The 14,802-nt window shown below is 40.8% G+C and overlaps 1 long non-coding RNA gene and 1 other non-coding gene across 2 annotated transcripts in view; one reads left to right on the forward strand and one right to left on the reverse strand.

Annotated features, from left to right (window-relative positions):
- Positions 1–14,802, reverse strand: part of LOC125484549 — an 87,018-nt gene that overhangs the window by 30,805 nt on the left and 41,411 nt on the right. The gene's annotated exons all lie outside the window — the stretch shown is intronic.
- Positions 5,980–6,145, forward strand: LOC125484606. Its single transcript, XR_007263439.1, has one exon. It is a non-coding gene; the product is annotated as a U1 spliceosomal RNA (small nuclear RNA).

The following is a 14,802-nucleotide window of genomic DNA, read 5'->3' on the forward strand; positions in this document are numbered from 1 at the left end:
GACCCTTCTTCAGAAGCTTTCCTGCTCCTCTGATGCTGCCTGGCCTGCTATGTTCATCCAGCTCTACACCTTGTTATCTTTCGATCCAAATGGCCTGTTTCGGTGCTTTTCATTCTGTGACTCAACAGAATGAAAACTGAGTTAAGTGTAGACCCTGATCATGTTTGGTGATGTTAAAATTGCATTTCATATAACTATAAACCAGAAGCTTTACTTTTTCTGAAAGGCTTTCTGCTAATTAAAAATATCACAATTAAATCAATATAACAACATAAAACAATCTTTTTTTAAGTTAATAGATCCATGATGTATGTATATTTGCCTCAGCCTATTAAGATAGTCTTTTGTCAAAAATAATTTGTTAGTTTTGTGCAAACAGGATAACAGGAATGCGATTTAAAGTGACAAATTATTACAATAACTGAAGCTGAGTATTAACTCTACATTATTAATTTGTGGCATTACCAATTGTGCTACACTTTGTCACATTGAACAATTTATAAGTAGAACTTATTTATTTAGGATAAAACTGTAATCTCATTTTGGATAAATCTATTATAAGAATGCAATGAAAATACATTGGAAATCTAGTCTGTATTGAAGTACATCATCCGGACTTCCCTGCCAAAATAATGATGAATTTAACAGTACTGTCTATTAATAATGCAGTCCAGCAAATTTTATCACAGAAGAAAATTGTAACCTGGGAACTGCCACTTGTTGCTGAATGATTTACATTGTTCCATCATTAACCTCATAAAAATGGCAGCATGTCCACAAACATCACTTACAACATAAAGTTACGGCTGCTGCTCAGCTCAACAGAGTAAGTGTCACTTTATTATGAAGATTTATGTTCCTTCAATAACATGCACTTCACCTCAGTGACTCAGAGAGAGAATTTTTTTTTAAACTGTGATGGTTCATTCTTATGGGTAACGTCTCATTGTTAGGCATGTTTAAATCTTTTAATTGAAATGTTGTAGGAGCATAGAATGTCTTAACATAGAAGGGGTCTTTCGGCTTGTCCAGTCTGCGCTGGCTCCCTGAAAGAGCTGTCCAATTTAGTTTCATGTCTCAGTTTTCCCTGTATAACCCTGAAAATTATTCCTCTTTAATAACCCGTGTCATTTTCTTTTGAAAACTTTTAAGGAAGCTGATTCACAACCCTGTCAAATAGTACTTAATACATCTTAAATGCTCTCTGCATGAAGAAATTTCCCCTTTTTTTCAAACAGTACTTTTGCCAAATATTTAAATCTTTAGCTTTTGTTTGCTGCTCTGTTTGTTTGAGAAATAATTTATCTCTGCATTCTTTTATCAAAACACTTCATAATTTTGATAGCTTTATTAAGAGTGCCTTAACTTTCCCTGAAGAAAAATAATCCCAGATCCTGTGATCTCTCCACATAATTGAACTTCCTCAAACCTTGAGTTATTTAGGTAAACCTCCCTGCTTCCATCTGGTGCTGGAATTGGACAAAAAAATCTTTAACTGAGGCCCTAAGTAAACATTTGTAAAAGTTTAGGATGACTCCTTTGTTACGGGTGCTGAATTTCTGTACCCACAGCTCATTTACCTTGTTCACAGCTATTCACAGATTTTCGGTGGCAGGGAAGATGAGTTGCGGGTACAGATAGACACATGGAAGACTGATATCATAGATATTATTGAAATTAAAGAAGGGCAGGGAAAGCAGTTTACCATCCTGGTTACATGATTTCAAATACGATAAAGAGAGATAAAAAGGAGAGACTGTCATGGTTCTGCTTAAAGAAAGTTGTAAGGAGGTATGAAATTCCAGAAGGAAAGTCAATAAAGCCATATGGGTTGAACTGATGATCACTAAAAAGCTACTCACACGACTGAGAATCTATCATTGACCCCAAACAGTCAGAGCAAAACAAAAGAGCAATGTAAGCAAATTGATGGAACGTCCCAAAACGAAAAAAGGCAGTAAAAGCGAAGAATTTCAAGTATCTTAATATTATCTAGGATAAGCCATTGTTATAGATGTAGAAGGCACAGAATTCTTATAATACATTCAGGAGAAATTTATTTTTGCCAATAAGTAGAAAGTTCAACAAGAGCAAGAGTGGTTCTGGACTGAATTTGAGAAAAAAAAATTGGACAGGTGGATGGATTATCAGAGGGACAGCACAGTTCTGTGGTGGGAGTGATCATAATTCAGTTATAGAATCCTTACAGTGTGGAAGCAGGCCATTTGGCCCATCAAGTCCACACTGACACTCCAAAGAGCAGCCCACCCAGACCCAATCTCTTCTCGTTAACTCTGCATTTCCCATGGCTAATACACCTGGCCTGCACATCCCTGGACACCAAGGGCAATTTAGTAAGGCAAATCTACCTTACCTGCACATCTATGGACTGTGGGAGGAAACCAGAGCACCTGGAGGAAACCCACACAGACATGGGGAGAATGTACAAACTCCACACAGACAGCCACCTGAGGGTGGAATCAAACCCAGATCCCCTGGCACTGTGAGGCAGCAGTGCTAACTACTGAGCCACCGTGCCACCCTGCTTAGCATTGTTACGGACAAGAATAAAGATATATCAGGAGCAAAAGATTTTAAATTAGGAAAAGATAAAGCTGAGATATAATTTGGCAAACATGGAACCAGAAGCAGCACTTGAAGGTAAATTAGTGCTAGAAAGTAGTCAAGTACAAAGACTAATGTCACCCCACACATAAATTACTCTGACGATAGCAAAAAAGCTACTGGAGCCAGGCTCAGTAACATGTATGAATAAGAAAATCAAGATGAAATGATGGAAAGCGAAATTTAATTGCAACATTGAAACGAAAAATGAAATCGCTAAATGCAAACATTCCACAATTTCAACAAAAGCAAGCCCAAATGGCAACTAAGACTTATGTGAAGCAATGACTACCTTGGCTGTTTACAGTGGAAGTGAATGAGCAGATATGCTGTCACAACCACAGGCACAAATCCCAACTACAGGAGCTAGTCCTCAATTGCAGGCAGGATTGAACACACCATCTACACAGATCGTACACCAACCATCAGATCCAGAGGTCCACAGCAACCCAAATCAAAACAACAACAACAGAAATAGAATAACAAATACATAAACAATAGAATAACAATGGTTACCACAGCAACAACAAATGACACGAAAACAACACTTTCTGGAGAAACAATATCTGCCAGATGAACAGCCATAGACAAAAGCATGCACAAGTTTCGATAAGACACCAGTGCGATTTAAAAACTGCATACAACGCGTAGGCAGACAGTGACGGAAATAAAGAAGGCATGAAAACATAACTGTATATAGTTGGATGACAGAAAATGTATATGATTGGGCATACCTTTTTGAATCAAAAGGAGAATGTTTGAATTAAATGTAGAAGTACAATTGTATGTCTTAGTCTGTTGTAGTCATGTCACCTCTACCAAGACACACAAATCCCGCAGGAAGACATCTTAAGCTTCACTTCAATTGTGAACACATGACTATGTTGTACACACCATTTGCCACTTTCCTTACCTGGCTGATCATGTCAATATATACATTACTGAAATCAATGGTTTAATGTGCTGTCACCTTTTGCAAATCTCTTTTAGCACTTTAAGAATTACCAGCCCAAGGATTAGACTCACTCTGGCTGAGCTGAGCAACATTTGCTTGCCATCTATGATCTGGGCCTCCAGATCCTCATTCATGTTATTGCAATGGACTTGCAGAGTAATCTGTCCTCTCAGCATGATGATGGTGCCATCATTTAGTCTTACTTTATTTTCGAGGGCTTCATTTTTAGATTGCCATATTGAGACACGTTGCACAGGTCTGTAAGGGTCATGATGTTGCATGGCATACTGAGTCTATCCGACAATTTAGGTTGACTTGATGTTTTTCTTCTGCAGTCTTCATTCCAATGGTCACAAAACAAACTATGCCTCACTTATCAACTTGACTGATCAAACTCATTATATGGTGTATAGTGATCCATCACAATCTTCAGCCATTATTCTTCAATGTCCATCTGTGCTTGCTTGTTATGCTTCCTTCTATCAATACAATATGATCCAGCACTTTTCATTGAGAACATTAGTTTTCCCCACATTGGGCATACCTTCCTCTCTTTTGAGGTTTTCTGTAGTGTCTGCATTTTGGCTTAATCTGTGATTGTTCTGCTCTGTGTGCCTGGCCAGATACCTGGCAGCATAAAACAAGACCTGATCTGTAGTGCCGTGAATATGCTGTAGCTGTAGATTTATGACCTTGGCACTTCTGCATATTCAATTGCTCTGTTGAGTCTAAGTTTGTCTTCACTCAGTAGGCATGAATTCACTTTTAGATCCCTTATTAATAATACAATCCTGTCTCTAATTGGTTCATCTATTATATGCACAGGTTGACAGATTTCTATGAACTGAGTTAATGTTGTAACACAGTGATTAAATGGACTCTTTTTCACTTAGTTCCCTAGTAGTTAACAGGTGCTGTTCATATGTAATGCTCACTTGGATATAACTTGAAACATTCCTGCTATGTATTTTTTTTTTACTGCTCTTCAGAGAGATTTGGGATGAAATTCATTTTGAAACAGTTTCTTCCCAACAGTGATAAAAGTCTAGTGACTTGTACTTGTTCTGATTTGCTCAACAATCTGTAGCTATTGCTTAATTCTGTCATTGTTCATGGAAGAACTGCTTGCTCATATTTCCAGTGATTTGAAAAGAGGGAACAGCTGCAGTTATTTTCTCTTAAGCAGTGGTTTAATTGGGATTTTTTGTGGGTTTATTTCTGTTTTTTAGTGACAGCTCACAGTCATGCTTTTTATTTCAGTGCCGTTTCTGACACTAGATTTTGAGGAAACAGGACAGCATGGCGTTCACCACAAGGACTTTATTGAGGTGAAGTTCAGGATGTCCGGCTACAGGGTATACGCTTCATAGTCAAGGTGACTAGATTGCAGTAGACTAGGGTAGACTTTTGTAGATGATTCCATTTCAATCCAAACAAATGAAAATCTGCCTCTAACTGAGAGACCTGGCATCTGGAAGGGGTCCCTAAAGGAATCCAATCCCTAACTTGCTATCTCCCCACCCTTCCTAGTAAACTTCCCTCCAGGGAACACCATTTCAGCCTCACTTACCCTATGCCAGAGGATCCTCTCCACTTGAGGTCCAAATGCAATACTGGCAGTGACCACTGTTCCTAGTGGTTTTGGAGGCCTGTTGGCCTCTGACTAGCTGACTGCTCTCAGGATGGGATTTAATTCATTAATTCATTACCTGGCCCAATGCTGTCCAGGTAAGTGCCTGATTGTACTGAAACAGCATTTGACTTCCCATGGAAAGGTGACATGGGGTTCCTACCAGTTCTCCAACCAGATCCTTTAATTGCTACAGCTGGAGTCCACCTGATATATTGCCTGACCCTTTTCTGTATCATTAATCTTTCTATATTTCTAATGTACACTTCCAGGTCCCTCTGCTCTTTCTTATCCTTGAAATAGTGCCATTTAGATTATAGTACTTCACTACGTTTATTCTCCCAGGCTCCATCGTTTTGCACCTACCTGCATTAAGCTGCATTGGTCAAGTGTTTGTTTAATTTCCTGGTCTGTCTATACCTTCTTGAGATTGGCTACTGTCCTGCTCACCACTTACAATGTTGCCAGGTTTGGCGTTAGCTGTAAACTTCCAAACTGTGCTCCTAATACCTGTGTCTGGCTCAATACATAATGGTCCTTAACAATTATCATAGTATTAAAATGGCACTTTTTAAAATTCATTCACAGGATGTAGGCATCAGTAGTAAGGCCTGCTTTTATTGCTTTTCTTTAACTGTTCTTGAAAGGATGGTGATGAAGTAACTTCTTGAGTATGACTGTGTGGCTTGTCATTTCAGAGGGCAGTTTAGAATCTACCACAGCACTGGGATGTGAAGTCACATAAAGTGACTGTCTTACTGACACAACTAAATTTTGGCAGTTTCATGGAGAGACCATTATGATGAAGGTGGTTCTCTCAGGTTGAGGCTACCCCTTTGCACTTTGCAGGCATCAACAAAGCCAATGTCCATAAGTGCAAAATACTTGACTGCAAAATTTGTGGAAGTGAGGGACTGCGCTCATGCTCATTTTGGGGGGTAAGTCAGCTCAGTTGGCTGGAAAGAGTTTGTGATGCAGAATGAAACCTATGGCATAGTTTAAATTCACACACCAGCGGAGGCTACCATGAAGGTGCTTCTCAACCCCACTCCAGGCCTGAGTTATGAAGACCCTCAGGTTAAACCACCAACCAAACATCTCTCTCTAATGAGACAGTGATTCTCTGGGACTAATCCACTCTTCTGGGTTACTAGTTAAATACCATAACTGTAATGATACCATTTCTTTAATATTGTGTTGGAAATGTAGCAAGTATAATTTTTTATCTATCACAAACTCAATAACTTCATGCCATTGGATCCATTTCAAAGGTGAGGCAGGCAGTGAGATTCTTTGGGAGGCTAATGGTAGAGCAATGCAACCAGGCATCATCTTTTGGGTATTTGTGTTTAATCATGTTTGTCTCTTGCCTGTTCCTGTAATATTAATTCAAAAATACCAGTGAGCAGCTTTAATGTTGGGGTTATTCTGACAGCCAACTCGAGTGATTAGTATTTCACTGCCTAGGATATATCTTTATAATTTTAGCACAACCCACGGTAAATGATGTTTGCAATTCCAGTGAAATTCTAAGAAACCAAATAGTAAACAGTGCAACAGTGCCACCTGTCTTTCATTCATGACCAAACCTCTTGGCATTTGTAGAAAATTGGGCTCTCTGCAGTCCATTGGCAATGTATTTGTACACTTATAGCATAGACAATTCTGATCAACGGAATGTATTTAAGGTTCTTGAATAGATTTGTAGCTCAATGTTGTGGATGCTGTGGTTGGTTCGCTCATCAAGCTGGTTCTTTAGTTTGCAGACATTTCACTATGCTGCTGGGTAACTTCATCAGTGTAGCCTCCGATGAAGCGTTGTTGTGTTTTCTGCTTATTATTTAAACTCTAGAGTCCGTTGGAGTTGATTACAACATTTCCGGTTTTTCTTCACAGTGGTGTGTATATAGGATCTAATTCTACGTGTTTATTTATGGCCTTCTTGGTGAAGAACCAGGCCTCTAGAAATTCCCGTGCTTGTCTCTGTTTGGCCTGTCCTAGGATCCTGATGTTGTCCCACTCGAACTGGTGGTTCTCCTTGTCTGTGTGTATGGAGACGAGTGAGTATTGGTCTTGTCTTTTTGTTGTTAGTTGGTAGTCATGTTTTCTCGTAGCCAGTTTCCTTCCTGAATGTCCAATGTAACGTTTATCGCAGTCCTTGCATAGAATCTAGTATATTACATTGGTTCTGTCCATAGTGGGTAAGGGATCTTTGGTTCTTGTTAGCAGTTCGCGTAGGGGTGATGTAGGTTTGTGTGCTACTCTGATGCCCAGTGGCCATAGCAGTTTTGTGGTCAGTTCAGATATGTTCTTGATGTACGGTAATGTGACAATTGTGTCAGGGTGTACTGTTATCTTCCTATTGTTGTTTGTGTGATGCCACTGCAAAGAAAAACCGGAAATGAGGTAATCAACTCCAAAGGATCCCAGAGTTTAAATAACACGCAGGAATACAAAACAACACTTCATTGGAGGATGCACAGATGATGTTACCCAGCAGGATAATGAAACGTCTGCAAACTAACGAACCAGCTTGGCAATCGAACCAACCACAGCATCCACAACCCGAGCTACAAATCTATTCAAGAATCTTAGACACCTGCAGGCGCAACACACTCAAACTGGCCTGGAAATGGGAAACATACATCAAATGACAGAGCGCTACCTGCAAGCAACTCTACTTCCTACACAGATGCCTCAGGAATCAGGTATTACTGCACAGTGTTAGATACAAACCTCCCATCAACAACCCACAGGCACAAAGGCAGCAGAACGGTGAAGATAATGATAAATGTCGCTCACAACCGGCTCCACAGATATGACAGGGAAGTTACGCGCCAAAAATCCCTATACTAGACACAACCAACCTACAGCTGACAACAGACTTAGCACAAGCCATTAACATCAGTCACAAAAAACCAAAACGAAGAAACGACAAATCCTACATGAAAAACTAGTCAAACTAACCCACCAAAATGACAGCCAAAGATCAGACACTTGGATAAGAAACCTATCTGACAGAAAACTAACAGACACAGAGAAAGTTATACCAAAACATGGACTCGATTACAACCACCGAGACGCTAACAGGACAGAATTCCTAGCTACTACCAGAATCCACACTGAACACCAATGGCATCAATGAGGAAACACAACAAGCCATATGACAGATAGTGGTCCCGACACTGACCAGAAGGAACGATCTTAACCCTCTCAACACATCAGAAAGGAAGACCCCAGAAGGACTCTAAAAAGGCAAAAATATCATAATCCTACCAGCGGACAAAGGGGGCATGACAGTAATACTTAACAAACAAATACTAAAGCACAGACACTACTCATGGACACAAATACATACTGACAAGTGGAAACAGACCCGACACGGCAACTGGGAAACAAAATCATCTACACACTAAAGAGACTCAAACAGACCAGACAAATCAACAAAGCAGACTACCTACAAATGAAACCTGAAAGGACAAACACTCCCCGATTCTACTGCCTCCCAAAAGGTACACAAACCGGAACTACCCCTCAGACCACAGTCTCTCTCTCAGGCACACCAACACACAGGTTAGCCAAGGAATTACAATGAAGACTAAAGCACCTCATCAACAACTCAACCCACTCAATCCACTCAGCCCAGGAGTTCCTCAAAATCCTCAAAGACACAAGAATGGATGAGGACGAGACCATGGTATCCTTTGACATTACTGCCCTTTCACATCGATCGACATATCACTAGCAACAGAAACACTAGCAACACTACTGAAAGAACCAGACCCGAGTAACACCATCTCCACAGGCAACATGCTGAAATTACTGGACATGAGCCTCATGACCCACTTTAATTTTAATGGCCAGATTTATGGACAAATCAATGGGACATCTATGCGGTCTCCCATCTCCAGACTAATAGCAGAAGCAGTGATGCAGAGACTTGAAAGCATGGCCCTTCTGCAGATCCAACCCAAACTATGGATCCAATACAATTTTATCATCATCAAATGGACTGAACTAGCAGAAACACACCAACTTATAAACAACATTTTCACCTGCATCAAATTCACCAGAGAAGAAGAACAGAACAAACAGCTCCCATTCCTGGTTGTGACGGTAGAACGCAGGGCCAACGGGGAATTTCTGACTAAAGTATACAGAAAGGCCACACACATGGATCAAGTCCTAAATTTCAACAGTAATCACCCCAACACCCACAAACAGAGTTGCGTGAAAACACTGTTTGAACGAGCCACAACACACTGCAGCAACCCAGAACTACGCAAAATGACGAAAATTACCTCCACCAAGTATTTAGAGACAACGGATACCTGAACAGATAGGTTCGATGATGCCTGTCACACAAACAACAATAGGAAGATACAGTACGCCCCGACACACTTGTTATGTTACCATACATCAAGAACATATCTGAACTGATCTCAAGACTCCTATGGCCACTGGGCATCAGAGTGGCACACAAACCTACATCAACCCTACACGAACTGCTAACAAGAACCAAAGACCCCTTACCCACTATGGACTGAACCAACTTGATATACAAGATCCCATGCAAGGACTGCAACAAACATTACATTGGACAGACAGGAAGGAAACTGGCCACAAGAATACATGAACACCAACCAACATCAAAAAGACATGACCAGTACTCACTCGTCTCCATTCACACGGATAAGGAGATCCACCAGTTCGATTGGGACAACACCAGGATCCTAAGACAATGCAAACAGAGACAAGCACAGGAATTTCTAGAGGCCTGATAATTCTCCACCAAGTAGGCCATCAATAAACACGTAGAATTAGACCCTATACATACATACCACTGCAAAGAAAATCCGGAAATGAGGTAATCAACTCCAAGGGACCTAAGTTTAAATACCAGGCAGGAAAACACAACAGCGCTTCATTGGAGGCTGCTCTGATGATGTTACCCAGCAGAGTAATGAAATGTCTGTAAACTAGTGATGCAGCTCAGCGAGCGAACCAACCACAGCAATGGAATGTATTGATAATTGAGTCATAGAGGTGTCTAGCTCAGAGTCTGCACTATTCTAATCCTATCGTGCAGCACTTGTCCCAAAGCCTTGTATGCCTTGGCACCTCAAGTGTACATCTAAATGTTTCTTAAATGTTATGACGGTTTCTAATGTAAACAGCCCTATCTACAGTCTATCCGCTCACTGAGGCTGTAGACTTGCTCGCTGAGCCGGTGTGTTTGATTGCTGATGTTTCATCACCCTGCTAGGTAACATAGTCAGTACACTTCTGGTGAAGCGTTGGTATTCTGTCCCACTTGTTATTTATATGCCTTGGTTTGCTGGGGTAGTTGGCATCATTTCCGGGTCTGTTTTTCAGTGGTTTGTATATTGGGTCCAGTTCGATATCCATCAACAAACATATTGAACTGGACCTGATATACAAACCACTGAGAAACAGAACTGGAAGTAATGCAAACCACCCCTGCAAATTGAGGCATTTGAATAACAAGCGGGACAGAACACAAACGCTTCACCGGAGGCGCGCTGACGATGTTACCTAGCAGGGTGATGAAACGTCTGCAACCAAACACACCAACTTAGCGAGCAAGTCTACAGCCTCATCCACAATGTGAGCTACAAATCTTCTCAAAAGCTATCCACTCACTCTTCATAACTATTTTTCTTCTATATTTTTGAACACAAACATCAAGCATAGTTGACCTTCAGATCAAAATTATAAGATTTATGCTGTTAGCATATGTGTGAGTGTAACTTGTTAACTAGTATACCAATCAAGAGAACTGTTGATTGCTTGCCACTTTAGCAAAATGGTTTTATGTTCAACTAACATTCAGTTCCACTGTGTCCCTTTATTGAGCTCAAGTTTTTTTTAAAATGCAAACTAAAACTAGTGTTGTAGCAAATTATTGTAAAATAATACTGAAAAACATTGTGGTTACAAGTGAGCAATTATAAATATGCAAATGAGCTCATATGTCCAGAGGATATGACAATTAAGTGGGAAAGTACAGCTGAGGCTTGAGATTGTGCGTCCTATCCCTGCTCCTATTTCTTATGGAATTATCAGTATCACTTTAATCTGACCTTAAGAGCCAAGGTCTGTCAGTGCAGAGGGTAAAATGCAATTATTCGTCTCTACTTTCTTTCCCATAAGAAAATAAAGCATCAGCTACTCTGTCAGGATGGTTTCCTTCTGCAGGATTCTAGAATCTTGATGAACGTTTGTCTTGAATAAAGCTCAACACATCTTGTTGAATGTTATAGGTTTACCAGTAGATGCTTCTATGTTTGCATTAATCTTCCTCTTTCCCAAAAGAATGTTTAGGATCCTTATAAAAATCCTTATCACTCTAAGGATCCTTACCATTCATTTAATGGGCAAACTACATCAATGAAAACTGGAATGATCTCATAGAATCTCGATTACATGGCAAATTCATGCAACTGAGGTGAAGGATTAACTTTGCCACGTCAGCCTATTTTAGTTGGTGTGTTTGGTAGAAGTATTTCCATTCTTTATTCTCATTCCTAATTGGAGTTTTTAAATATTATTTGGAGCGACAGGAAGAGGACAAAAACAGGATCATGAAGGATGTTCTTTTGTATCTGAGGTAGACTGACCCATGCAGCTGTACTTTCACACCTACTCCAGAGTTCTCATGAAAAACTGACTTCAAAGGCCTTGCGGTACAAAGGGAGCAGTGATGGAGTTGTGCCATCTACTGGGCACGATCAAATATATTTCTTTATTAGCAATTCATTCTGACTGAGATCTAGTTTAAAACATTCTGTGCATTTAATTCCATTTCTCAGTTTTATTTTATACTATAATACATGTGAATGGGTTTTCTGAATTCTGTTTCCCCACAAAAAGCTGATACAGTATCTTTCTTTATTGATTTTTTTCAAGGATGCGATACTTGCTGCTTAAAACATCTCATTCAGAGAATGTGGTTGCCAGGAAGGACAAGTGAGATGTCTTGCTGGATATGTCAAAGGAACAAATTCTATTGAAGGAATTGAGCATGAGTTAGAAGAGGTGAACTAGACTTGGATCCATGAGGTTTTAGCAACCACTGGGATGGAAGGGTGACTCTTTTCTCGTACACATATATAATGCATACAGACTGAACCTGCTGATACGTCAAAATGCTGGTCAAAGCTGAATTGCACCATGCCATGGGTGTTAGCTGTACTTACCCTGTCATCTCAGTGATGCAGAAGTCAGCAGCCAAAATGTAAAAGGAGGTGAATGTTTACCAAAAGCAGCCCCTCACTTTTGGAATTTCCAAGGGCACTGTGGGTCGAGAGCAACATGACTTACGTTACATAAGTATGACAGTGGACCCTAATGAATGCAAAGAAAATTAAAATATTTGAGGTGAATCTGGAATGGGAATGAGGGTCACAGTGCAGCAGGCACACCCCTTTTGATGTTATGTTTTGATCACTCAGCTGACAGAGTACCTTCACCGAGTTGGTATATATGCTGCAACCAAAGCCATGGTAAAACAGATGATAGGGCTGCTGAAGATGCACTTTCACAGCTTGGTATAGTCTCAGGGGTGTCCCTTCAAAATAACCTGGACAGAGTGCGCTGCACCATCCTGGCATGCTGTGCTCTACACAATTTGAAAAGGCAGCAACGTGATGTGACAGATGCTGAGGAGCTGCGGTATGGGAGTAGTTGTCCAAAGAGAAGGACGAGGGCATTAGTCTGGAGGAATCTCTTCTTGTGTGTAACAGAGTGCAGCCTCGGGTGCTATAAAGCAGACTGGACCTTATCGACACCTGGTTTCACAAGATACTGGCTAGGTGCAGGAAACCATCATATATTGTCAAGGTCATCACACCAGCATTTGGCTGACATTGTGGGTACACAATGCAGCCTCTACTCAGTTCCTATGTGTTCCCTTTTGCTGACTGTCAATAAAAGCTCATGTTTGGACTTGTCCAAATACTTGTCATATGTATGTTCCCCTACTGGACAATGATAAGGCAAATGTCTCCAGCAGGCATTGGGGAAAGAATGACGGTGACCTAGAGTGGGTAAATAGACAGACACAGCTATGGACAGGTAAAGTTTGCATCATGTTTGTTAAAAAATGACTAGGGTGAGAATGTGGTTGTATGTGCAAGGAACTGTCAGCCATGTGCTGTGAGCAGCTTTGTGGTAAGAATGCTTCCAAAACACCTGATGCAACTTGTACATAGTGAAAAAAATGCAAAATTCAGCCTGATATTTTCTGTAGTGGAGATATCTTGAACCGGGGGACATAGTCATGGAATGAAGGAACATTTATTTACTATTGAGATGCAAACAATTTCTTCTCCCAGAGAGCAGTGAATGATGATTTGAAGACTTGGGCAGTTAATTGAATGGTGGGGGCATGCAGGAGAGCCAAATGGCCTACTTGTATTTTTTTTTTTTTTTAAGAAGAAACATTCTCATATGCACCAGGCACAAATATTGTCCTTCCCTGCTACCTGAACAAGGCTTGGGAAGTCTAATGGGTTTCTGCTTTCTCCTTCCAGGAGAAGAAAGCACACAATTTCTGGGAGAAGCAGTGAGTGGAAGAGGGGCCATTCCACTGATTGCCATTGGTCATCAAGATATCTATGCATGCCTATCTGGTTCACTGGGATGTCAGCAGGGACTTCCCATGAAAACTTCCTGGGGCATTAACTCTTGGAGATGTAGTGAGAGTTGCTTTTCAACTTGTAGAGCCTGCACTGCGAGCTCAACTACTTGGAGTTGGATCTTTGTGCCTAATCCATCTGCCCTGTGGAATGCCATGCAACTGGACAAAAGATGGTGTTGCAGGTATTGGCACACTTGGTGCTGCCACTCCTCTTGTTTTTCACGAGGTGCAGGGTTCCCGTGCAGGGTGAAGGCCGGGCACAGGGAAATGCAGATCAAGGATTGTGAGGTGCGTGACAGGTGAACTGGTTTCTAAAAAAGTTGACAACAACTTCTCAAATACTAAAAAGAGCACTCCATGAGAAGGAAAGTGAGAAGTAGCCTCTCTCTTCATCATCGCTGCAGCCTCAATTTCTGATTGCTGGCAAGTTCCAGTCAGCTCAGGATGTAGGTCCATTGGCTGTTAGTTCCAGAATTAAAACGGAACAGTTTCAATACAATAATTAAATGTTTTCCCAAATGTTTCACAGGTGCTCCTCACTTGCCTTCAAACCGTCCTTGTGAAAGCCAGCAGAGGGCAGTATGATATTGAGCTCCTGGCCCAATATCACCTTTAGGGGATTCAACCGCTTTCATTCATCCTACCCTATCTCCAAATGCATCTCAGTTATGGCAACAGCACTTCTCAAGTTACTGTGGAACAGTTAAATTTTCTTTACGCCGACAGTTGTTAAAACACTGATCATGTTGCCACAGGAAATAATTGAGGCAGAACCAATTGCAGCTGTCAAGGCAAAAGTTGTTGCATTTTTGAAGTGATAGATAGAACAGGCCTCTGGGGAATACAGAACAGTCAGATTTGTTTTGAGATAACAAGGTGTAGAGCTGGATGAACACAGCAGGCCAAGCAGCAGGAAAGCTGACGTTTCGG

The sequence above is a fragment of the Rhincodon typus genome, chromosome 12 (assembly GCF_021869965.1).
Source record: "Rhincodon typus isolate 14 chromosome 12, sRhiTyp1.1, whole genome shotgun sequence".
In the NCBI taxonomy this organism is placed as follows: domain Eukaryota; kingdom Metazoa; phylum Chordata; class Chondrichthyes; order Orectolobiformes; family Rhincodontidae; genus Rhincodon; species Rhincodon typus.